The following is a 23715-nucleotide window of genomic DNA, read 5'->3' as shown; positions in this document are numbered from 1 at the left end:
TCACCAAAATGTTGTTCAGTAAGTGAGGAAATAAACATTCAGTTGAAGATGGAAAAACATTTAATGCTAAAAAGGAATGAGTTATTAAGCCATGAAAAGACATGGAAGAACCTTAAATGCATATTGCTAAGTCAAAGAAACAAAATCTAGCAAAGGCTACACACTGATTCCAACTCTGCAAAACTATAAAGACAGTAAAAAGATCAATGACTGGAGAAGGGGGAGAAAGGGATTAATAAGCTGAGCACAAAGAGTTTTTAGGGCAGTGAAACTATCCTGTGTAATTCTACAATGGTGACATGTCATTCTTCTTTTGTCCAAAACCACAGAATGGGCAACACAGAGGGAACTGGAATGTAACCTATGGGCTTTGGTTGATAATGGTGTGTCAAAATTTGTTCATCAATTGTAACAGAGGTACCACAGTGATATAGGATTTGATGGTGAATGAGTCAGTGTAGGATATGCGAGTGAAGTATATGAAGCCTCTATACTTTCCTCTCAATTTTTCTGTGACCCTAAAACTGCTCTAAAATAAAGCCTATAAATTTTTTAAACTAAACCTCTGCAGATGAAAATTTCAATATTTAAGCTGAAACTAGCGTGGATGGAATTAAAGGAGTATGGTATATGGAAAAATAAAGTGATTGAATTTGAATACTAACAGCAAAAGCTATTCAATATGAAACACCGACTAAAACTCAAACTGATCATAGCATCAATGAACGGTGGGACAGGTTAGTCTGAAGAGGCTCAGCAGAGGTAGAGGAAGATTACTTGAACAAATAATGGCTCAATATTAAAAAATAAGAGAAAAACATCATGAAAGCAAATTACAATATAATTGCTTAAAGCCAGTGATTTTAACAAATGCACTAAATAATAAACAAGTCTTTTAAAAAGACATTAGTGCAAAGTATGTTCTCTAATAATAATAGTGCAAAGTATGTTCTCTAATAATAATATTAAATTAAAAATAAACTATTTGAAGAAATCTGCACATTTATGGAAACTAAATACAAAACTTCTAAATAACCCATAGATCAAGTAATACAGAAAAAGGGAAATTAGAAAATACTGTGAACTGAGGGAGAATGAAATCATATGTTCAAAGGAAGAAAGTTCTCAAATCAGTTTTGTCAGCTTCAAAAATAAAACCCAAAATTAAACAAAGAAAAGGAGAGCTCATTGAATCCAACATAAACAAAAGCATAAGATATGAAAACAAATAATGGATGCCAGCATAAATTTTGTGAGATTTGGACAAAAGCGAAGTCTGTACTTTAGTTACTGCTAATCTTTTTTTTTCCACAGCATATTTCTTAATATTCTCAAAATTGGATTAGAAGTTTCAAGCCTCCTTCATCTTTTATTAAATTACTAAGAAAAAAAACTTTCTAGACTTGTAGCAGTAATACTAGATGCCAAAATACATGGAACTACATCAAAATTTTGAGTTAATATAAATTAGAAATCTAGCATTCCATTCATACTAAGTCAAACAAGTGGAATCAAAATGTTACAAATTTTTTATCTAGGCAAAAATTCTTGTTTTATAATATATATATATATATCATACATACTATTTACATATATATTATGCAAAAGCTTGAGAATATGTGAGCTGTTTTCAAATATCTTTTGGTATTGATCTCTAACATAATTCCACTCGGTGTAATTTCAATACCTTTAGATCATGAAATTCATGCACCTCGTCTTATGTCTCTGGATATGTTCCAGTGTCTCCTAGTTTATAGTCTATGGGAACTTAAATAGAATTTGTATCCTACTGTTGTATGAAAATTGTGTAAATCTTAATTATGTTGAATTGGTTCATAATGCTTTTCAGGTCTACTGTATTCTTCTACTTCTCTGTACATTCATTCTATTAATTTCTGAGAGTTTGGCATTGAAACACCAACTAAAATTCTTTAAACAAACAATTGTAATATGTAGTGGAACTATATGTAACTTTGTTCTGTATTTTCCAAGTCTCCTGTAAATGTGTTATCATTTTTTCATAATTTCAGAAATAAAGAAGAAAGATACAGAAGTAAGCAAGAGCATAGAAATGATAAATATCCATGAGGAAATCAATAAAATAGGAAGTAGAGAAAATAGAGAAAAATCAATGACACCAAAACTCTCTTTTTTGAGAAGATCAGTAAAATTGATTAATGTATAGTTAGATTGATTATGAAAAAAGAAAGAAGACACAAATTTTCAATATCAGGAACCAAAAGTCTGGCATCCACTGACATTCTATATATATGAAAAATATAATAATGGAATAAAGCAAATTTAGCCAATAAATTCAACAACTTAGGTTAAATGGACAAATTTCTTGAATAAGATGAACTGAAACTCACTAAAGAATAATCAAGACAACTTCAATATGTCTTTATTGACCTTTTCTTCAAATTGAATTTATAGTTAAAATGTTATCTGTAACAAAACCTGTAGGCCATATGACTTCACTGGTGAATTCAAATAAATATTTGAGGGAGAAATAATACCAACTTCTTATATAAGTTCTTCCAGAAAATTGAAAAGGCGGGATACTTCTTCATAGCTTATTCTATGGAGTCAGCATTATCTTGATACCAAAGTCAAATAAAGATGTTAAAGAAAAGTGAACTATATAGATCAGCACCTCTCTTGTGTATAAGTGTAAAATTTTTCAACAAAGATTTAGCAAATAAAATACAACATGTACAAATGGGTAGCTCAGTGGTAAAGAATCTGCCTGCCAAGCAGGATATGTGGCTTGGGAAGATGTCCCCTGGTTGGGAAGATCCCTTGGAGAAGGAAATGACAACCCACTCCACTATTCTTGCCTGAAAAATCCCATGGACAGAGGAGCCTGGTGGGCTATTGTCCATATGGTTGCAAAGAGTCAGACGTAACTGACCAACTAAACAGCAGCAACATTATTACTCAGTGGGTTTTACTGTAGGAAAAATATTTGAAGTTCAATCAACATAATTCACCATATTAACAAACTAAAAAAAAGTAAATGCTATATGATCATCTTCGTGGATACAGTACATATCATCTGACACAATTCAGTGTTCATTCCTGACTAAAAAAAAAGAATCCTCTGTGCAAACTATCAACAAAAGTAACTCATTCAACTAGGTAAAGAGCATCCATACCTAAAACTCACATCATGCTTAATGATTACAGATTGAATGCTTTCTTCCTAAAAGCATGAATAAGGCAAGGGTATCCACTGTCAGCACAAAGCCATATGTTGACAGCCATGCAATAAAGCAAGTCAAATGAATTTTTAAAAAAGATTTCTAGATTGGAAGAGATTGAGTACAACCTCCTTTATTCTCAAATGACTAAACCTTTTTATAGAAAATCTGATTAGTTCTTTGGCCCATTTTTTGATTGGGTCATTTATTTTTCTGGAATTGAGCTGCAGGAGTTGCTTGTATATTTTTGAGATTAATCCTTTGTCTGTTTCTTCATTTGCTATTATTTTCTCCCAATCTGAGGGCTGTCTTTTCACCTTACTTATAGTTTCCTTTGTAGTGCAAAAGCTTTTAAGTTTCATTAGGTCCCATTTGTTTAGTTTTGCTTTTATTTCCAATATTCTGGGAGGTGGGTCATAGAGGATCTTGCCGTGATTTATGTCGGAGAGTGTTTGCCTATGTTCTCCTCTAGGAGTTTTATAGTTTCTGGTCTTACATTTAGATCTTTAATCCATTTTGAGTTTATTTTTGTGTATGGTGTTAGAAAGTGTTCTAGTTTCATTCTTTTACAAGTGGTTGACCAGTTTTCCCAGCACCACTTGTTAAAGAGGTTGTCTTTTTTCCATTGTATATCCTTGCCTCCTTATGTCAAAGATAAGGTGTCAATAGGTTCGTGGATTTATCTCTGGGCTTTCTATTCTGTTCCATTGATCTATATTTCTGTCTTTGTGCCAGTACCATACTGTCTTGATGACTGTGGCTTTGTAGTAGAGTCTGAAGTCAGGCAGGTTGATTCCTCCAGTTCCATTCTTCTTTCTCAAGATTGCTTTGGCTATTCAAGGTTTTTTGTATTTCCATACAAATTGTGAAATTATTTGTTCTAGTTCTGTGAAAAATACCTTGGGAGCTTGATAGGGATTGCATTGAATCTATAGATTCCTTTGGGCAGTATAGTCATTTTGGCAATATTGATTCTTCCAATCCAAGAACACGGTATGTTTCTCCATATGTTTGTGTCCTCTTTGATTTCTTTATCAGTGTTTTATAGTTTTCTATGTATAGGTCTTTTGTTTCTTTAGGTAGATATACTCCTAAGTATTTTATTCTTTTTGTTGTTGCAATGGTGAATGGTATTGTTTCCTTAATTTCTCTTTCTGTTTTTTCATTGTTAGTATATAGGAATGCAAGGGATTTCTGTGTGTTAGTTTTATATCCTGCAACTTTACTATATTCATTGATTAGCTCTAGTAATTTTCTGGTAGAGTCTTTAGGGTTTTCTATGTAGAGGATCATGTCATCTGCAAACAGTGAGAGTTTCACTTCTTCTTTTCCTATCTGGATTCCTTTTACTTCTTTTTCTGCTCTGATTGCTGTGGCCAAAACTTCCAACACTATGTTGAATAGTAGTGGTGAGAGTGGGCACCCTTGTCTTGTTCCTGATTTCAGGGGAAATGCTTTCAATTTTTCACCATTGAGGGTGATGCTTGCTGTGGGTTTGTCATATATAGCTTTTATTATGTTGAGGTATGTTCCTTCTATTCCTGCTTTCTGGAGAGTTTTAATCATAAATGGATGTTGAATTTTGTCAAAGGCTTTTTCTGCATCTATTGAGATAATCATATGGTTTTTATCTTTCAATTTGTTAATGTGGTTATTACATTGATTGATTTGCAGATATTAAAGAATCCTTGCATTCCTGGGATAAAGCCCACTTGGTCATGATGTATGATTTTTTTTTAATATGTTGTTGGATTCTGTTTGCTAGAATTTTGTTAAGGATTTTTGCATCTATGTTCATCAGTGATATTGGCCTGTAGTTTTCTTTTTTTTGTGGCATCTTTGTCTGGTTTTGGAATTAGGGTGATGGTGGCCTCATAGAATGAGTTTGGAAGCTTACCTTCTTCTGCAATTTTCTGGAAGAGTTTGAGTAAGATAGGTGTTAGCTCTTCTCTAAATTTTTGGTAGAATTCAGCTGTGAAGCCATCTGGTCCTGGGCTTTTGTTTGCTGGAAGATTTCTGATTACAGTTTCGATTTCCTTGCTTGTGATGGGTCTGTTAAGATCTTCTATTTCTTCCTGGTTCAGTTTTGGAAAGTTACACTTTTCTAAGAATTTGTCCATTTCTTCCAAGTTGTCCATTTTATTGGCATAGAACTGCTGGTAGTAGTCTCTTATGATCCTTTGTATTTCAGTGTTGTCTGTTGTGATCTCTCCATTTTCATTTCTAATTTTGTTAATTTGGTTCTTCTCCCTTTGTTTCTTAATGAGTCTTGCTAAAGGTTTGTCAATTTTGTTTATTTTTTCCAAAAACCAGCTTTTAACTTTGTTGATTTTTGCTATGGTCTCTTTAGTTTATTTTGCATTTATTTCTGCCCTAATTTTTAAGATTTCTTTCCTTCTACTAACCCTGGGGTTCTTCATTTCTTCCTTCTCTAGTTGCTTTAGGTGTAGGGTTAGGTTATTTATTTGACTTTTTTCTTGTTTCTTGAGGTAAGCCTGTAATGCTATGAACCTTCCTCTTAGCACTTAGATTTTGGATTGTTGTGTTTTCATTATTAGTTTCTATGCATGTTTTTATTTCTTTTTTGATTTCTTCTATGATTTGTTGGTTATTCAGAATTGTGTTATTTAGCCTCCATATGTTTGAATTTTTAATAATTTTTTTCCTGTAATTGAGATCTAATCTTACTGCACTGTGGTCAGAAAAGATGACTGGAATGATTTCAATTTTTTTGAATTTCCCAAGGCTAGATTTATGGCCCAGGATGTGATCTATTCTGGAGAAGGTTCCATGTGCACTTGAGAAAAAGATGAAATTGATTGTTTTGGGGTGAAATGTCCTATAGATATCAATTAGGTCTAGTTGGTCCATTGTGTCATTTAAAGTTTGTGTTTCCTTGTTAATTTTCTGTTTAGTTTAATTTTCTATCCATAGTTGTCAGTGGGGTATTAAAGTCTCCCACTATTATTGTGTTATTGTTAATTTCCCCTTTCATACTCGTTAGCATTTGCCTTACATATTGCGGTGCTCCTATGTTGGGTGCATATATATTTATAATTGTTATATCTTCTTCTTGGATTGATCCTTTGATCATTATGTAGTGTCCTTCTTTGTCTCTTTTCACAGCCTTTATTTTAAAGTCTACTTTATCTGACATGAGTATTGCAACTCCTGCTTTCTTTTGGTCTCCATTTGCGTGAAATATTTTTTTCCAGCCTTTCACTTTCAGTCTGTATGTGTCCCTTGTTTTGAGGTGGGCCTCTTGTAGACAGCATATATAGGGGTCTTGTTTTTGTATCCATTCAGCCAGTCTTTTTCTTTTGGTTGGGGCATTCAACCCATTTACATTTAGGGTAATTATTGATAGGTATGGTCCCGTTGCCATTTACTTCCTCACCAGGTTTTTAAAAATGCTCTGCCAAACCCTTTGGGGGATTCTGGGTTGTTTAGGACATGAGCCACCTGTCACCTTGCACGGCCTTGCAGTAAACCTTTCTCTTCTCCAAACTGGATGTTTTGGTTTGTTTAACCTCACCTTGCATTGGGCACAGGAACTTGTACTAATTCTAGAGCATTATTCTTTTGAATTAGCCAACATACAAGTCAACTATGCTTATTTTCTTCACACAAAATCATCCTGTGTTTATCAGCATTGATGAGACAGCATCACTATCCTACTTCAGGAATGTTACTTAACATCCATCAGGAACCCTCTCTTCCCACAGTCATTTGATTCCTTGGAGGTGATGATCAGGATTATCTCTTAATCCAGTAACAGCTATTCTTTCCATTTCATGCTGAAAATTTCTGATGATTAGGAATCTATGGAAAATAGTAGTTAAAATAGTATTATTAATACTATCACATGAAAGAGACTTTCTAATTTCAGAGAAGTTTCAGTGTGAAAATAAAATGTTCCTAAGAAATAAACAAAATTTCTAATGACAGAATATTCACAATTTTAACAAGTAGTCTATGTTTGGATAATTATCCCCCTTAGAAAGTATTTCCAATTATTGAGCTAAAATTCTAACTCAGTAGCTTTAAACTGTTCCTTTCCGGTCTGCCTCTTGCTATGTCACCAAAACAACTTAGGAGATCTTAAAAGATTTTCTAAAAGTAGATCTGTTAAAACAGCTAAATAGATCTTCTAAAAGAAATTCCTTCAATTATTCTAAAGGATTACTCATTATCTACCCTCCTCTCCTAAGAATCTTTTCTCAGACTAAGCAAATTCATTTCTAAAAATATTCCTCATATCAATGATTAAATAAGCACTTGCTGGATAACTCATATAGGGCAAATATGGTGTTATACACTGGGGAAGCAAAGTTCCATACAGGGGTGTGTGTGTGTCTATACTCATCTAAATACTTATAGGCAACTTTATACCTTCACAGGAATGCTGAGGTGACTAGCTGTACTGATGCTTGGAGTAGAAGAATAGAGAGTCCAGGGAGAGATTGAAGTTTAAAGTTCATGAAACAGGAGGATGTTTGGTGTCCTTAAAAATCAGATAGAAGTCTTTGTGGCAGACCCTCACAAGTTTAAGATTAAATTCTAAAAACTGAAGGAAAATGTAATTCATCTAATGGGATGCCAGTCTCTACTGAATGGCCTTAAGTATGTGGCATAGCTTTAAGTCACCTGCCTGTCCTGTTTTTATCCCGTGAAACTTCTTCATATATCACTGATTATTCTAAGAATGTGTCATCTGAATCCAAATGCAGTCCTGCCAGTGTTCTTTCAGAACAGAAGGTGATTCTCACTATCCTGCACTTACAGTGTTAGATCTGTGAGCTAAATCCTTTTTGTATTTAATTTCTTCTGATTTGTCATACCAGACACTTGAGATGGTTTTGGATTCAAATTCTTTTATCCTTCACAACAAAACAGCCAGTGTCCCCCATCACCTTCCAAGGATCTGCTAATATCTTTTCATATGTTTAAATCATTGATTAAAAAAAAAAACCAAAAAACTTGAATGGGACACAGTTAAGGACCACATCTTACAATGTCACTAAAACATTTCTTGTGTGCTAATATTGATCAATAGTTTGATATTTTGGGGGCAATACTGTTCAAAATGTTGCAAATTAATCAATTTATACTATAGCCAACTCATTTTTCTTTTCTTCAAAGACATAATAAGAAAACTTTTTATAGAATGCATCCTATTGCATAATTATATTAGTTAGCTTTTGAATCCTTTTCCCCTCTGTCCTTCTCACTAAAATGTGAATATAAGAGAAACTTTAAAATGTTTATGATTAATTCCAGGAGGAAAATGTTCTATCTTAGTGAATATCTTTAAAAGAAGATTTCCTGAAATTAAGAGTCATTTAGCCTGATGGTACTAGAACTGAATACTTATTTATGAAAGCCAAGGAGATATCAAGAGATGCTTCTACAAGGGCTTAACTGGAGTCCAAGATTCATTGGTACCTTCAATGCAATGATGCCATGTTCCCGGCCATTCACTGAGCATGGCAGAGTCTAGAACTCTTCAACATAGGGTTCCTCTAATGGGTAGTCTTTGCTTGGGTACCCCCAGTCATTATTCCCAAAATTTTCTCAGAGCCATGCTCCAGCCTATAATTCTTTTAACAAGAACCTCTCTCTTTCCATCGTTTAATTCACAAGTCAGGTCCACATCAAAGTCCAAAGATTTTCCTTACCTATAATTCCCTGCTTTCCTCTTCATCATGCACAGGCATCACCTTAAAACATTTGCTTTCACATCTAATACTGTCTTAGAGTGTGCTTCTCAAAGGATTCAGATAGATGCAAGTATCTTCTGAAAGACTATCAGCATTTAGTCTACCATGTCTTCCTGGTCTGCTTACTCTAGTAAGCAGAAAAAGTAAGTTTGTTCTGGACTTGCTTGGCAGTCCAGTGGTTGGGACTCTGAGTTTCCATTACAGGGGGCACTGGTTTTCTCTCTGGTCGGGGATCTAAGATTCCACATGCTGCATGACATGGCCTGAAAACAAAGAAAAGCAAGCTTCTTCTGTATTCAGTTGTCTTCCCGATGTTCATGTCTATTCTCTTCTCTTACGATGACTAAATAGTTTACTCATATATCCCCTTCCTTGTATGTCCTTTCAGTGTGCCCACTGGATCCCTAAAAAGTGATCATCTTATTCTCCTGCATCTCAACCACACCTCATAATATCCTCACCATCTCGTTACTTTGGCAGAAATGAGGCTGCACCCAGGGAGCACTGCCTTCTCGACCACCTCCACAAGGGCTATTTTATTTCTTTTATACAAACTGGTGGGATAGTTATACTTCTTGTTCACCACTTATATTTCAAACTGCTAACTTTCTACTTTCTTACCAAAAAAAAAGAAAGAAAGAAATCCTTGCTTGCCTGATAAAACAATCAGAGATACCAGGCTCTGTTCCTCTTAATCTACAGACTTCTTAGTCTTGTCCCTTAATTTTGACAATATCCCCACTGATTCAATGTAAAGTTTAATTACCAAACAGGTTCCTAGTTTGTCTTTCCCTAACAACTCCAGTAATTCTTTCTGGAGCCATAAGCACCTTCATGAATGATCCAACCACTTTTCTAGTCTCATTGTACTCACTTCCTTATCATCAGGTGTCATGGGCATTCTCTTTCTTCAATACAGTCTCTTTCAGATACACTAAGGTCACAGAATTTATCACTACCAAATTCAAAATAATGTCAAAATCCTAAAAACATGCATTCTGTTTTATCACAATTCCCTAACCTCCTTCCTTACTTACTCAAGTATTTCTGCTTAAATATTTTTGAGCATATAGTTACCTCCACTTTATTCATATCATGAATTTCTTACTATCAACAATCTCCTGTCTTTCTTCACTTTCCACTTTATGCAGGTCTATCTATGAGCCATCATTTTAATCATACCCAAGTCATAATATTTATCAGACTGGATTCACATTAAAATAATAATTCCATGTATCAGATGGACTCTAAACATAGCTTGGTAATCTTCATATTATATTTTCTTAAGAAGCTTCATATTTCCTTACAGATTTCCTGAATTACTCTAATTTCAACTTTTTATCAGTATATCTGCTGATTATAAAATTAATACTTTAAGGAAATTGAAATATATAACATATACACCTCTATTTTTCTGTCTCCACCTAAAAATTTAGCTGTGCATGTTTTGACCTTCACCCATCTCTTCATTTTCAAGGAAGAGTTTTTTTCAATAAAAGTCCAGTTTCTCAATATATCTTTATCCCATTAACTATTGCCTTTTTAAAGATTTTGAACCTTAATCTATACCTTATTAATCTCACTATGATTTTAAGTTTTTTTTTAAATCAATTCGTAGATGTATGCTAATGTCTATTACCCTAAAAAAAAAAAAAAAAATGACACAGTCTTTATTTTGTAAACACGGCTTCCACTTATATCCCATTTTTTCCACTCTCTTTCAGCCTTAAAGCTTTCAGGATTTTATACATAAACTTTATCCTACACAGACAAGTATGGTAGTAGAAACATCTGATTTCTCTGGGTGAGTATAGTGGAGTTCTTGTTTTCCTCACCCTAACACCATAGGGCATCACTGACTTATTGGATATGAGTTTGAGCAAGCTCCAGGAGTTGGTGATGAACAGGGAAACCTGACTTGCTGCAGTCCATGGGGTCGCAAAGATTCAGACACGACTGAGTGACTGAACTGAACTGAATGCCATAGATGCCATATAATGAGATGACAGCTATAGAATCAAGATGAGTTTGGGTATTTTTTCTGATTAATCTCTAGGTATGTTACACATCCATACTCAATTGTGTTATCTTTTCTTTTATTTTTTTTGGCTTTATTTTATTTTCATTTACTTTTATTAGTTGGAGGCTAATTACTTTACAATATTATAGTGGCTTTTGTCATACACTGACATGAATCAGCCGTGGATTTACATGTATTCCCCATCCCGATCCCCCCTCCTACCTCTCTCTCTACCCGAGTTATCTTTTCAAAGATACTGTAAGACACATAATATTTTTAATAATTTCTTTTTTGTTCAAACAAGGTAGAGGAAATTTACTTATCTTCAATTGAGAGCCCTAACTGTTAGTTTCCGTGATGCTACACTCTCTTGAATGTTTTCTTATAACTATGATTGCCTTTGGTCTCCTTTCATATCTCCTTATCTTCCTCCATGTTGTGAGAAGAGATACCCCGAATGATGAGATGCTTCATAGAGAGAGAGAAACCCAAAGAGGATAAATATCCCAGGATGCACTGAAGAAGTCACCTTCAATGTGGCACTTCCATCCCTAATCACCCCAGCTGACACTATGTAAGTCAGAGACAAATGATCTAGGTGTTCTCCTGAAATCATTATCCTCAAATTTATGAAAAAAATGCAGTGATTGTTTTGATCCACTGAGAACTAGAGGTCTTTCTTACGTCACAGTAGATAACAAAATAATTAGCAAACAAGGAGTTATTTCAGGGAAAGAAACTTTCATCACTTTTAGCTGTTTCCTTCATAGCTCTGCAGGTATCTTCAAAAATACTCCAGTTGTAAATAGTTGGTCTGCCGATATTTTCATCGTAAATGCTTCCATTTCTATAAAGTGGTGATTGTTTAGCTTGCTAATGCAAATTAAGCAGCTGCTTATAAGATGAAGATAAAGAGAATGACTGCTTTAGAGTGTTTTATGACTTCTAGATGTGGAAAAAGAAGATAATGTGATAAACACACTCACATTGTATTTGGATGTGAATTTTAAACAAAGCTAATTTTACATATAGCAGTTGTTCCAGGAGGATTCTATCTGAGGAGTTTCTGCAGTTAGCAAGCAACTATCTCACCTCAATTAGATTACCCAATGGAAATATGCAATTATGGTCATACTTAGCAAACTAACAGTATCAGTAATATGTAATGTGTTTTGTCAAATAAATGAAACTTCTTCCTTCTGAATTTTAATTTTGAGTGGAGCTAAGTGGGCAATCATTATTAAATTAAGGCTGCTGGAAATCAATAATTTGAATTTCTAAATGTGTACGTCAATTAAAACCTTCATGAAAACAGAGAAAGCCTTTGAACTGCTGGAAGATTTTTAGCAAAACTGCTTTGCACAATGTTCTGCTGTGTCCTATTCACTTGAGATAAGCTTTCCAGGATGCAAGTTAAAATAGAGATGGGCTGCCTGGATGCAAAGAAAATAAGAGCAACACCAACAAGTAAAATATAAGGCTGCTGATATCACAGTAAGGCTGTGCACAGCAGTGGCTTGAAAGGAGAGAGGAGAATCAGTAAGCTGGGCTTTTCTCTGACTGTTCAGAATACTCTTCAGGCTTTATATCATCTTCTGGATAAACACTGCATAGCTTAGATGGCAGCCGCATTATCCAAATCCATTCCTTTGGTTGGGAAAAAAAGTTTTGCCATCATCACAAAAGTATGAATCTGGGGAGAAAAATCTTTCATGGATGAAAGCCAAATACTTTTAGATTTCTGATTTGTCCATGAAGAACTCTAATAAGGACACTGGTGCTGCAAAATTGAGACTCTCACATAAGTCACTTTAATACCATCCTCACTTAAACGGAGGATGGCTGTAACATTGCTGAATAAATCATTTTTTGCTAAGAAGCAAAACATTTGGAGTATTATTACAGTAGGCTCAGGTACTCAATGACAAGGAAGAGATCAGCAAGACTATGTAAACTGTATTTATAAAATATGATTTATACACCAAGCTTGAAAAAAAAAAAAAAAAAACCTAAACCTTCATACTCAGTAAAATACAGTTGGATTATTATTTCTGTAACAGCAAATAGGGGAATAGCTATTCACTAGGAGGTGCCAGGTCTGCAGTTTTGAAAACTCACCAAAGGTAGGACACAGCATTTTTAATGTCAGAGGGGATTTAGTGGGAGATTTTTGATGAGAGAGGAGTCACCCTAGTCAAGGTCTCTTTGTGGGGGACCGCCTTGGTAAATAGCAATCACAAAGTACCACCTCTCAATGGACAATAGGCCACTGATGTGGCATGAATCATTCATCCAAGGTCTCCAAAGTCCCTGCTACCCTGGGGTTGTAGGACTTCATGGTGAATAGGAAATGAAATCAGGTTCATGTCTAATTCTTCCTTTAATGGCCTATAGAGCTTTTCTTGGGCAGGTTTAAGCAATGCTGGCTGGGCTCTGTTGAGACAAAAGACAAACTGCTGCTGCTTATATGACTATTTTCTCCATGAGTGAAGAGAACTTTTCTGTTTGTCAATTTTATGTCTTACCAAAGCACAATAATGGTGTAAGGAAAAAAATGCTTTTTGTTTTGTTTTTTTACTGATACAGAGAGGAAAAGATAATACAAATAATAAAAGGGGAAGCAGTAGTTTCTGGACACATTTCTTCCTCTTTTCTATGAGTCTATTTTTATAACACATTCATCACTTCATTGAAATGAATGAATTGGCCATGCTGAGTAACAACCCCTAACTTCTTACCTTCTAATCAGATTTCGAGCTTGACTATTAGCCCTGGATTGATACCAGTATTTGGCACTTTGAAATATTGTCTATTTTTAGATAAATGTCAGTTCCATGGAATCACCAATATAGAGTAGAGCTGTAGGTGTGTGAAAAGTGTATGAGGTCATCTTTGTTCACTACTTAGCCAAGCAGAGCCTGGGGGCTGTAGGTGGGGAGAGGGGTTTCTTAGAAGACTTGTCCTTCTTTCACCTTATCCATGACTTAGAAAGTGTGAGTCATGCAGCATGAGCAGTATTTCTTAAGCCTTAGCACCAATTGCATCTTATAATAAACATTTATCTAGCACATTTGAGCAATGAACACTTAACAATTGGAGAGGAGAAATTTTGCCAAGGGAAACAGATGTTAGTTTTCATTATTTATGGCAATTTATGTATTGATTATTCCTAACATGCTAATTTCTAAGTAAATAATGTCTCTTTCATTAACACCTCCCCTGTATTTCTTTTAATTGTGTTTCACCAGGCTAGCCACTCCTTTATATTTTAAACTTTTACATGGAATGCAATAACCATCATAAAATGACCATGTGTCTAGTCTAAAGTAAATATAACTTTAGATCAATGAAGCCAGTATGTCAAATCTTCCTGAGTTAGTGAGGGACTATATTAGTTCTGAAATGTAAAAACCAAGTTGGGCAAGAAAGGTTTTAAATTCAATTAGTGTCTCATATTCAACTAGTGCCTAAACTCAACTAGTGGTTCAGATTAGACATACCAATGTTTTTAATTGTCAACTGATTTTGGATCTTTTGTAAAAGACAGGAGATATCATCACTGTGATAATTATTATATTTTGTACAACTAGGAAAGCAGAAAATAAGAATTTTGGCTACTTCCCTGAAGCACTCCAAAATATGATTTTTAAAAAAGCCATAGGTGGTTTAACTCCTTTAACAACTTGAGGATTTCCTTTTAAAAGTTTCTCACTTTCAAAATTAGAACTTAAATTTCTAATCTCTGGATATAAATAAGACTCAGAATCATATCACAATTCAATTCTGACATTATGCAAAGACCTAGTGATATATAAGATAAAATAGATGATGTTAGAACTGAAGATAATATTAGTGTGTATTGATGTGTTAATACAATATTCAGATTAAATATTAATTTAATTTTTAATTAATATATATGAGAATAACTCATATTTTTATTTATATTCAAGAAGTTCTAAAACCCCAGAGAAGTTTATGCTAAAATTTGGCATCTGAACTTTGTCCTTTGGTTTAAGTGCCAGAAAAGAGTTTTAATAGCAAGCTCTTAACTACAGTATGGTGTTACAGTGTGAAACAAAGGAAAATTCACTGTGATTTGTGTATATGCTTAATTCTGTCTATGCTAGATATTATCCAAAAAAGAGAGAAATGCTCTCTTAATCTTTATATCAAAGAATAACTTTTATTACACAACTTAGTGATAAGTAAAAACTATCTATAGGCACATGCAAAATGGGCCTCAAACATATAGAACCTTAATAAATATTTCCAGAATGCATGGAAGCAAAGTTTTCTCATTTGCTCTTCATATCAATGTTGCAAGTTATTTTCAAATTCATTTAATGGGAAAGAAGACTTTGACACAGCAATGCATGTTTGCTTGCCCAAATTCAAATTGCAATTATGTGTTAGAGTCTGAATTTGAACCATGAGTTCTCTGATTCTAAACCATAGGATTTCCATGGGTTAAGACTTCACCCTTTCTTCATAATGAAGCATATTGTTTTCTTACTGCATTGATTTTTGGAGGCCCAGAATCTAATTCTCCACCTGCTTGAAAGGGAACCATGATTTCCTTTGGAGAAGTCCAACTGTACCTCTGCGGATAACTTAAGCTAGCCTGACATTGAAGCTTACCACCCTGCCCTGGTGATGTTATTGGCACATGACCTGTTGTGTGTGTTAGTCACTCGGTTGTGTCCAATTCTTTGTGACCCCATGGGCTGTAGCCCGCCAGGCTTCTCTGTCCATAGAATTCTCCAGGCAAGAATACTGTAGTGGGCTGACATTTCCTTCTCCAGTGGGTCTTCCCAACCCAGGGGTCAAACCCAGGTCTCCTGCATTGCCAGCAGTTTCCTAGAGAAACCAATCAAATTTTCCCCTGACAATTTTTATCTTAAGTAAAGTTAATATCTATGAAGAAGTATATGGACTCCAACAATACAAGTTGCCAGCCATTTAGTGTCATTGTGGAGCATGGTTGTTGCTACCTATGTACACCTGGAAATCATTCAGGGAGAAAAGGCCAGTCATTCCATGCCTTTTTCTAAGATCTGGAAAAAGATAATGTGGTTGTTTTGATCACTATGGTTGAAATGACCCAATCCATTGTTATATTTCCATATGACATGGAGTCTGCTTTCGTAAGTAGCTTTAGTGCTTGGGGAGGGAAGAGTGTATTCATGGATATCCTTATAGACTTAGAGGTTGAGTCAACCAGCACTGCCTGCACATAGCATTAAAATCTTGAGAAAGTGTGTAAACAACTTCCCAGGTGTAAAGAACCCACCTGCCAATGCAGGGGATTTGAGATGCGGGTTTGAACCCTGAGTCAGGAAGATTCCCTGGAGTCAGGGATGGCAACCCCATCTAGTATTCTTGCCTGGGGAGCCCTATGGTCAGATATGCCTGAAGGGCTACAGTCTATAGGGTCTCAAAGTCTATAGGGACACGACTGAAATGACTTAGCACACACATAAAGTAAAAGCAGAGTCCTTCTCAACTCTCAATGAACTATGGGGAGAATTCATTTTAAGAGAAAAGGTAGGCTCTTTGCTGCCAGATTTCAAATTACAACCAAAGTCCTTAATTTAGGATTTAAAACCAGTTTCTTATTTCTTTAAAATAACTTTTATGAAACTATGTTATCCTCCTTGTGAAAGTCTGAAGTGACAAAGGGCTTTGAAAAGGATGTCAAAGGTGTACTTTCATCACATGGTAAGAAGTGCATTTATCAGAATGTTAATGCTGGGAAAAGGAGCCTCTCAAAAATAATCAATCTTTTTAAAAAATGAGTTAAAAATGACTTTGACAGTCATTTGCCTGTCTTCATTCAAAGCATCTACTTCAATCACGTGATTTTCCTTTCTCATTGCTTCTCATCTGCTTCCATATTCCCATCTCCCTTCTTTATGTAGGATGAATATATTCTCTTTTTTCTTTACTCTTAACTGGCTTTGTACTTCTTCTCCTCTGTGATTACCAAGCTTCACAAACAGGACTGAAATATGAGTGAAAATGACTTAATAAGGATTTTCTATTCAGAAAAAAATTGTCTTCAGTGGCGTTTGATGATTTCTCCAGAGAAAAAGGCATTCAAAATCTTACCCTAGTCATCTCTGAGCAAAACATTTCAAATTGGCCAAGCAGCTTCATAAATGAGAACTAGAAACTGACAGGAACAAAAAGATTTCCTGCAGCGGTAAACACAATGATGCTTTTATATTGGTGACACTCTGAGGGCAATTCCTGCATTTCTAGCAAAGGCCACTTAAAGTGCAGGTTAACAATGAGAAATCTAGCCTTTTAAGACAGCATGCATGAATAACATGTTGGTTTGCATTCATCATTTGGCTTTTAGGTTTTCCTATTTTTAAAAACAGAAACAGTATAGCTTGTGCCATTTGAAATTCCTATGCATCATAATAAGTCATCTTAAAAATTAACTTGGTTGGTTTTTCAAGGGAATAAAGTTTTATTTTTCACAAAAAGTTCTAATTGATGTGTCAGAGAAAGGAAAATGCCCTAAAAATACTCCTCAAAATATTTCACTGACTACTATTCTAGTGAGAAGAAAGGGTGTTTATAATCACCCTGCTGGGATCTGACCAGTTAGTAAGAAATTCTTTTAAATGTGTTTTTAAGGATCCAAATGAATTTGCATTCTATTCTATCCACATTTAATTTTAAAATTATATTTTAAATATTCAGCATAATTTTCCCTCCAATCTTTGAGGAAAAAAAAACCTGCTTAAAAAAGTAGCATTGTTTATCATTTAGTAGCTTGTGTCCTTCAGAGCTGCCAACTCACATCCCAGTTTAAGAAACACTGGCCAAAGTGTATCCTTCCAAGCATCTGAACAGAAAACCATATTGTTATTTTGAACAAGATGCAATTTATCACTTTTGCATAATAGACTGCTGAGTGTGACTTAAAAGATGCTCATTTCTTTAGTTAGTCAACAATTACATGTTCCATGCTTGTTATGGGTACATTCTGTGGATGAGGCTGGTAAACAAGGCAATTACTGAAGTTGCCCTCATGGTGCTTGTATTTAATGGAAACTGCAGACAATTAACAATGTCAATAATAAACAAAGCACTCAACCAATCCACCTACCAGATAGCTACAGAGTGCAATAAAACTCCAGAGGAAATACACAAGATGAGATAAAATTCTAGGGAGAAGCCAATTTGGATAATAAATCTCGAGAAAGCCCTTTTAGAAGACAGCAGTTGTGGTACCATCTGAAAGATGGGAATATCACAGTTGTTTTAATGGGTGGAAAAGATGGATTTAAAGTCAGAGACCCTTTTGAAGAAATTGAATATCAAGTCTCTTTTTCTTCTTGGTTTAGAGATCAGCCAGAAGTTGTTCTCAGTTATGAGTGTGCACTATTCTTGGTTTCTATATTGCAAAGCTTGGCTTTCTGCTACTTTCATTTCATAGATTTGTCATACTTTCTGGAGGAATGTACCTTGAGATAGCATTTTTATAAAATCTATAAGATAAGTTAGTATGTTCTAGATTTTAATCCCATTAGCAAAGACTTTATTGGCCAGTTCATATATCAAAATCTTATGCTTGATTTTGGTGCATACAGATGGTTATTTTCCTGAGGAAAATATGAAAAGAAACAATGTTGTTTTACCAACCGCAAGAAAGAATTCTTTTTACCCCTTTCAGCAAAGTGTTAAGTATACACACAAACACAAACATGTTCAACTTCAGGAAATTTCCTTCTAATGGAATTTCATATGGAAAACAAATGCTCCCACAATGTAATAACAGAAGAAATCTAACTGAGTCCATAGTCGGAGGCCAGGTTGCCTCCAAAATGGGCCTTTTCCTGCCATGTTTCATGTTCCTTACCTCCTAACTTCGACAGCAGACCATCAGCAACTTCATATGTAATTGTGATGATTTGTGAAATGCCTGAGTGGTAAAGGATACGTCTGCCAATGTAGGAGACAGAAGAGACACAGGTTCAATCCTTGGGTAGGGAAGGGGAGGAGGAGGAAATGACAACCCACTCCAGTACTCTTGCTTGGAAAATCCCATGGACAGAGGAGCCTGGCAGGCTACAAGTCCATGGGTTCACAAAGAGTCAGATACAACTGAGTATGAACAAACGTTAATTGTCCACATTGAGACTCCTGGGAGGAGGATGTGAAAATAATTTCCTACAATGATATTAGGGTATATAACAACTTTTCATTTCTTAACCCTGTGATTTTGAAAGGAAGTGTGGTATCTATTAAATGTTATGAACTTAACCACACTGATGCCTTGGGAATTGACCCTACATGAACACATTCTTAACTCTGCTAATAATTTTAGCAATGTATTACAGCAGGATATTCCACAAAATATTGCTTCTGCATCTCATGTTAGAAATTTTTCTTTCCATTCTATCAAGCTTTAATCCTAGTTTTTCAACTTATTATCTTAGAATACCTGATAAAGTCACCTTTCCAAGATTTGAAATTATTTTGAATCATTCTCATTTCAAGACAGAATTTTTCCAGTCCTCAAAATTTACCATTGAATTTTGACCAAATATCCACAAATGAGTATCATCATATTATTATCATGAGCAACTGTGTATGAAAGACAGCATTTTGCACATCGACCAAAATTATAAGTCCCTCAAGGGAAAAGCCCCTCTCAAAAATTTTATTAAAATGGCTTTTGTTCCATGAATAAATGTTTTAAAGAAGAAAAAAATTATGTCACTTGTTTCATTATTGTATCTTGTTCAAAACAGTCTAGTTGGTCTAATTTCCCAAATCTTAAATATACTGTTCAGTTAGTATACTGTTATTAGACACTTGATATCTAAGGCTACAAGTTGCTTTTTTATCAAACATCTCCAGGGGCTTCTAAAGCATCCTAACAACTGACCTAAACTGTGCACTGGGTTATGGTTATTGCAATCAATCTTACAGAGGAAAATGTGTAAACATAAACTACTGCCATTGTCCATAGGGTCACAGAGAGTCAGACATGACTGAAGCGACTAAGCACACATGCAAACTGCTTTCAGTAAAAGAGTTTGCTCAAGTGTCATGTGGCTTTCTGCATTTGGAGGGTTGGTCACCAGCTTAATTTCCACATCAGAACAGGCTTAAGAGATTGAGAAAATTAGAATTGCTTTATCAAAATAATGTAATTAGTATTTATACATATTAGACATATAATTAGTCATTATACATATTGCACTTCTAATGTGCAATAAGACAATTTTTAATCTTTTATTTAAGGCTAATCACTGAATTTTAAGGATGATTCATAGTTTTTTCCATTAACCATGTACTGTATTTTTTAAATAAAAATATATACATTTTCATATATGTGTGTGTATTCTTTATAATAAATGTAAAAATGTGAGTCAGAAAAAATTTTAATGAATAACTTTTATTTTGAGAATTACTTTTCTTTGTTTTTGCAGGCTTTCTTTCTAGTTATTCCATGTATTATGCTATTTTTTGTACACACCTAATATAAGCAAGAACACATATACTTTAGAAGACTAAAGTATAATAAAATATTTTTTCTTCAAATAATTTTTGACTAAGTATTCACAAAAAAGAATTAAAGAGAATATAATAAAAATTCCCATTGCTAGACTGAATGGAGAGGGAGAAAATAATTGAGTGGATCAGGAATTTTAATACAGTTTTTATTATTACACCTGCTTGTTGTATCACACTTTATCTACCAGCTGATATCTGGGTCAAGATTTTATATACACCTGGGATTCCTGGATTAAGTAAGCTACTTGTTCAATATAACTAAAGAACTTTCAAATGTATGATAGCCTACTTCTGGGGAAAGGATCCCAGCTCAGTCAGTCAATATAAGGTAATTGTCAAATTTTAACAAAAAGTGATTTGAAAATTGTCAAAGGACTTCCCTGGTGGTCCAGTAGTTATGATTCTGTATTTCCACCACAAGGAGCATGGGTTCCAACCTGGTCAGGGAACTAAGATCCCACATGTTGTGTGGCCAATATAAAAAGGTCAAACGAATTGCATGGTGTTTGAACACTTGAGATGTTATATATATAAATGTGAATCAGTAGAAAGAACAGGAATTACTAGACAATTTGCTCTTAGTGTTTTTCCAAGTTTCCCTTGTCTATTATTTCAGCAGCTATAAAGAACAAGAGATCCCACTACAGTTTATAAGCTTTCAAAAGCTTGGCTTGGACAGATTAACTAAAAGCAAACATCTTGAAATATTTGGGACCCACTACTGATGTACATCAGAGAAGGCAATGGCACCCCACTCCAGTACTCTTGCCTAGAAAATCCCATGGACGGAGGAGCCTGGTAGGCTGCAGTCCACGGGGTCGTGAAGAGTCAGACACGATTGAGAGACTTCACTTTCACTTTTTATTTTCATGCATTAGAAAAGGAAATGGCAACCCACTCCAGTGTTCTTGCCTGGAGAATCCCGGGAACGGCGGAGCCTGGTGGGCTGCCATCTATGGGGTCGCACAGAGTCGGACATGACTGAAGTGACTTAGCAGCAGCAGCAACTGATGTACATAGTCAAACTCAATTTTGACTTTCAGAAGCAGATACCTTGCTATTTCCAAGGTAATTTTAAATATGCTGGTGTATTTTAAGTAAAACAACTTTTCCTACATTAGTGAAGGCAGAAGGAATTTAAAAGAAAAATGAAGGAAAGACAGAGGGAAGGAGAAAGAGGGGAAGAACAGAGGAAAGGAAGTAATTTGAAATTCTAACAAAATGAGAGTCTTTGGGGAGGGAATGTCTAGAAATTTTGCAGAAAATCTTGTGATTTTTTTTTTTTTTTTTGGAGATGCACTAGAAATAGATTCCCACCTTATCTGTTTTCCCAGGGCCAGTTTTAGCTTCTCCATCAATGCATAATTCTGGTATTGAATTTTTTTTTTCTTTGAAAACTTTATACTAGTTGCCCAGAAAGTCATAAACCTGAATAATCTTCTAACAGATTTCCTTGGTTTATGTAAAACTTCTCCTAAGAATGAAGTTCTGGAGAAGAGAAAATGCAAAAAGGAAAAAGGGCTTCTAATGAAAGAAAATATTTAAGAACTAGTAATAGAAGTAATTTAAATATTAGAATTCTATGTCTTTCTACAATTTATAATGTACCTTATATAAATTAAAGCTGAAGATATGAGCACATCCTAACACCCTAAAGATCTGTATAGTCAACACTATGGTTTTCCCACTAGCTGTGTATGGATGTGAGTTGGACCATAAAGAAGCTGAGCACCAAATAATTGTTTTGAACTGTGGTGTCAGAGAAGACCCTTGAGAGACAGCAAGGAGATCAAACTAGTCAATCCTAAAGGAAATTGACCCTGAATATTCATTGGAAAGACTGATGCTGAAGCTGAAGCTGAAGCTCCAATACTTTGGCCACCTGGTGCAAAGAACTGACTCATTGGAAAAGACCCTGATGTTGGAAAAGAGTGAAGACAGGAGGAGAAGGGGACAACAGAGGATGAGATGGGTGGGTGGCATCATCGACTCGGTAGACATGAGTTTGAGCAAGCTCCAGGAGTTGGTGATAGACAGGGAAGCCTGAGATAGTGGAGGACAGGTTAGTCTGGTGTGCTACAGTCTACAAGGTCACAGAGTTGTGGACACAATGGTTGAACAACAGTGACATATTAGATAAACTGAGGCACATTAAATATTTTGAGTGCGTTTACACAGACTTCAATTCCAATGGGGCACTGCCATACTGAAAGTTGTCAGGGTGCTCTGTGGACAGAAGCTTAGGGAAAGACCTTTACAGAACAGACACAAAAGCAAAGCAAAGACATTATTTGATTGGCTATAGCATTAATAGTTGCTCTGTTTGTGAAAGTTGAGTTGGTGGTTTGTGATGGGTTTTTCTTAAATTTTATTTTCTTGGATACAAGGCATTTATAATCAACTTGGCTTAGGTTTCAAGTTTGCTTATGTAGGCCAGCAAGGCATTAAAGCCACCTCAATTTAATAACCTCCTGTTTAATTGCAGTTCCTCGTTTTCATGATCTTTTCATACATGAGAAGTTGACCCAAAAGTTGGCATACGTCATCATCTGGATTCAGTTATCCTTATCTCATTGTGAGGACTTCCCTGGTGGTGCTAGTGGTAAAGAACTTGCCTGCCAATGCAGGAGACTTAAGAGATTCAGATTTGATCCCTGGGTCAGGAAGATCCCCTGGAGAAGGAAATGGCAACTCACTCCAGTGTTCTTGGCTGGGAAATCCCATGGACAGAGGTGTCTGGTGGTCTACAGTCCATGGGGTTACAAAGAGTCTGACACAATAAAAGTGACTTAGCATGCACACTCACACTCATCTCATTGTGTAACTCATAGGTTTTGATGTCAAGTACGTGGAAAGTTTGTTGTTGTTGTTCATCTTTTTTGTCTATCTTGCTTTCGTTCCTTTAAGTGCAGTGAGAACATCTGATGGCCTTGAACACATAATCAAGACACTTGAAAAGACAGTGCACCTGGGAGACTATGGTTAGTCTCATATGGAGGGCAATATCGCCAATTTGATGACCGTCGGGAGATAATATCAAGATATTGAAGTATGCTCCTTACCCAGATTCCCTGTTTACCAAACCAGTTGGTTTAAAAAAAAATTTATCAAAGGATATACTAATGGAGGCACCAACCTGTTTTAGCCAAGAGGCTTGTTTGTTAATTTCTCATTATTGAATTTCTATCACACCGGAGGTGTTGATCCCAGTACTGCAGAATATAATTGCTTTGATACA

This window comes from Cervus canadensis, chromosome 20 (genome assembly GCF_019320065.1).
Source record: "Cervus canadensis isolate Bull #8, Minnesota chromosome 20, ASM1932006v1, whole genome shotgun sequence".
Lineage (NCBI taxonomy): Eukaryota > Metazoa > Chordata > Mammalia > Artiodactyla > Cervidae > Cervus > Cervus canadensis.
Note: the sequence above shows the minus strand (reverse complement) of the source record.